This window comes from Thalassophryne amazonica, chromosome 3 (genome assembly GCF_902500255.1).
Source record: "Thalassophryne amazonica chromosome 3, fThaAma1.1, whole genome shotgun sequence".
NCBI classification, from domain to species: Eukaryota; Metazoa; Chordata; class Actinopteri; order Batrachoidiformes; family Batrachoididae; genus Thalassophryne; species Thalassophryne amazonica.
In genome coordinates this window covers 83,397,698-83,401,773 of record NC_047105.1, presented here as the reverse complement: position 1 = coordinate 83,401,773, position 4,076 = coordinate 83,397,698, and positions in this window count along the sequence as shown.

Sequence of the window (4,076 nt, the reverse complement as noted above, 5' to 3'; positions counted from 1 at the left end):
CAGTCAAGATACATAATTGACTATATCTTGCAAATGACCATTTTTACGTCCATCATTCATGACTCTAGAGCTGCAATTAAAACTGAAATTAACGGACAGTTTTCTGGTCAGTAACACAGCGGCTGCATCCAGAACTCGCACTCACGTTTCACCTTTGGCCTTTTTGCTTTTTACTTCCACCTGACTGGGCACATGACCATAAGTACATCCTGTGTTGCCTGGCATGGTCACATGATAAGAGTGCTGGCATGATAATGAGAAGCATGATGCCATATGGGCGGGTGTCTATTTGCACAAATCAACATTTAAAAAAAAAATTAAGTGTGGTCACACTATTTATAAAAGAGCAGATTTTTACTGTTTGCAAAGTAGGCAGTAAACTAGAGAATAAATGAGACAGAGAGTGACATAATGTTTTCATTTACATTTGAAGTGACATAAATCTGAATTGTTTTTCCCGCTGTGTAACACAGGTCTGATCTTTTTATATTTTAAATATGTGAGTAGGGCAATTTTATGCACTTGATCTGATGCAAGTGTGTCGGCAATGAAAACATGATCCATGATCAGGACCATTTAGATCTTATAATAAAATCCAATTGACTTCAGCTAGTACTGTTAGATATGCTGTGTACAACATGAGGATTTATATTTCATCCTTTGTTATTTGCAGTAGAAGACCAGATTGTGTTATAAAATGACCTTGGTTGAGAAATACTCACTTTTAACACAATTGGTATGACACCAGCAGATGTACTCGTACTCCATGATAATATTACAGGTATGTAAAGGGTGCAGATGGCCTTACAGAAAATTAAATTTGAGTTAACAGGTTTAAAATACAACTGAATTTTTCCTCAAAATTAAAATGTTCACCCATGATCTTCTTATATGAATATGTAGTCTGTTTCTGCACCTAATCCCATCTGGGATGGGGGGGCAGACAGAAATAGGATGATGCTACAAGCACCCACATACACCAGTGGATGGTGTCTGACTCCCCCTGCAGTTGACTGTATGTTAGTGCACATTTTCTCCTGCTATTATTTTCTTTTAGGAAAAATTATTGATTCCTCACTCTTCCATGAGGACACATGCTCAAAACCTTGTTACTGTCAAAGTGCTCCTGTAGGAGTCACATTCTCCAGCTAGTCCTTGGCAAGCATGACCTCATAGAGGAGGAGGAGGACTCCAGTCAGCTACTCAATGCCAATGTTCAGACCACAGACATCTGATTTTTTTTTTTTTTTTTCCTGAAGTCAGATCTTCTGAGGCAGTCTGTCCACCCTGTTGTTTGCAAATGATCACATCAGATTTATGTGTCCAGACATCACAACTAATCACAGCTCTACAGTCATGAATGATGGATGAAAAAATGGTCATTGGCCCTGCGAGAACCAGGCATCCATTTGACCATATAATGTTTCACCCTAGATGTGTGTATTATATGCAGATTACACTGATAAAGTGAAAAACCTCGGGTTAACCTCTGATCCCACACTTTCCTTTGACCTACACATTAGGGAAATCACTAGGACTTCTTTCTACCACCTCCATAATATTGTGAAGATTCATCCTATGCTGTCTGTGGCTGAAACAGAGACTCTGCTCCAAGCCTTTGACTCTTCTAGACTGGATTCCTGCAATATCCTATTCTCTGACTTGCCACAGTTCATTATTAGAGCTGGTTCAAAATGCTGCTGCTAGAACTTTGACGAGGAACAGAAAGTTTGACCATATTACCCTGATTGTGGTCTCCGTTCACTGGCTTCCTGTCACTGCAAGGCCAGATTTTAAGGTTTTGTTGTTATTAACATATCAATCAATCAATCAATCAATTTTTTTATATAGCGCCAAATCACAACAAACAGTTGCCCCAAGGCGCTTTATATTGCAAGGCAAGGCCATACAATAATTATGTAAAACCCCAACGGTCAAAACGACCCCCTGTGAGCAAGCACTTGGCTACAGTGGGAAGGAAAAACTCCCTTTTAACAGGAAGAAACCTCCAGCAGAACCAGGCTCAGGGAGGGGCAGTCTTCTGCTGGGACTGGTTGGGGCTGAGGGAGAGAACCAAGAAAAAGACATGCTGTGGAGGGGAGCAGAGATCGATCACTAATGATTAAATGCAGAGTGGTGCATACAGAGCAAAAAGAGAAAGAAACAGTGCATCATGGGAACCCCCCAGCAGTCTACGTCTATAGCAGCATAACTAAGGGATGGTTCAGGGTCACCTGATCCAGCCCTAACTATAAGCTTTAGCAAAAAGGAAAGTTTTAAGCCTAATCTTAAAAGTAGAGAGGGTGTCTGTCTCCCTGATCTGAATTGGGAGCTGGTTCCACAGGAGAGGAGCCTGAAAGCTGAAGGCTCTGCCTCCCATTCTACTCTTACAAACCCTAGGAACTACACTATAACATCTTTCATGTACTAGTGCCTCTCTATCTAGCCAATCTAATTAAACCTTACATTTAAAAATCCCAAATGTGGCTGTGTTCTGCCTGCTGAGATAAAAAGTCTGATTCTGTGGAGTCATTTATATCCAGATTAAACAACCATCTGTTTTCCCTTTTGTATGACTAACATACTTGTGTTGTATCAAACCATTTTCCCCTCCTTCTTAATTGTGTCTGAACCTCATCATATCTAACTTTTTGCCTTCTTAGTGAATCTGTCACAGTGTATTTTCTGTTTAGGACCAAATAGTATTCCAGATTGCTCTGGTGTTTGGTTGATTCTTTCCAGTGTGTCAGTTTTCTTTTTGTTTTCTTATAAACTGGTTTAGGCCAGTGTTGTTCCAAGTATTCCAGAAAGGGCCAAGAGGGTGCAGATTTTCTTTGCAGCCACTGACTCCAGCAGGTGGTTTCACTAATGAACTCATCCCATCTGCTCAAAGTTAATCACTTGCAGAATTCTGCATGCAGAGTCTCAATTTGGTGTTTGTCTCATTTTACAAAATCTTGGTTGGTGAGTGGGCCTCAGACTTCACAACCATAAAGAGAAATGGGTACTAAAATGGAGTCCAATATTTCTAATTTTATGTTCTTTTTGATTGCATAAAAAAATCCTTTCTTGCTTTGTCTCTCAGGTCGTTCACAGCATTGTTGAAGTTACCTATGATGCTGATGTTTAAGCCAAGGTAGGTGTACTTTATCTGTTCTAGGGCCATTTTATTGAGAAAGAATTTGTAGTATGTGTGATGCTGGAGGCTTGGTCCTTTATGGAATGTCATAATTTTTGTCTTGGTTAGATTCACAGTCAAGGCCCAGGTTCGGGCTCCATTCACAGCACAAGGATCAGGAGGCGGATCAGAAGGCTGATCCTCCTGCTGGAATGGTGGATATTTCTAGTGCCAGGGTTCTTGGAGCTGAATGTCAGTCAATTCTGAACCACAAAATTTTGGTGAGATTGCAAAGGCTGTTAAACAAGTGAGGGCAGGGAAAGCTCCAGGGATTTGTGGCATTGGAGCTGAGCTCCTCCAGGTGGGTGGAGATGCTTTTCCCCAAGCATAGCAAATATATATATTTTTTTTCAATCTGGGAGAAGGGTATCATCCCTACAGATTGCAAGAAAGGTTTTGTTGTCCCAGTCTGGAAAAGAAAGGGTGATAGCATGCATTGTAACAACTACAAGGGTATCACACTGCTCTCTGTGCCAGGGAAGGTGCTTGCAAGGCTCATTCTCAATAGGATTAATTTTTGACTACTTGCTGCTCAGCAACCAGAGCGGTCTGGCTTCACACCCAAGAAGTCAACTGGTGACTGCATTTTAGCCCTGCGGGTATTCACAGAACGCAAGCGTGAGTATCGGCAGTGCTTCTTTATGGTCTATCTTGATTTTCATAAAGAGTTTGATTCAGTTGATTGGACTGCTCTCTGGGACATCCTGAGGATTTGTGGGATCCCCAAGAAGCTGGATCATAGAAAACCATTTGTGATTGGTTAATCATTTGTGCAGCTTATTTCATTCCAAACACAAATGTGACACATAACAGAGAAGACATCGGAGATCATCCAGCAGGTTTTTCACAGTGCTGGTGGGTGAAAGGTCATGGGCCTCCTTCTGCTCACTGAGCTCTT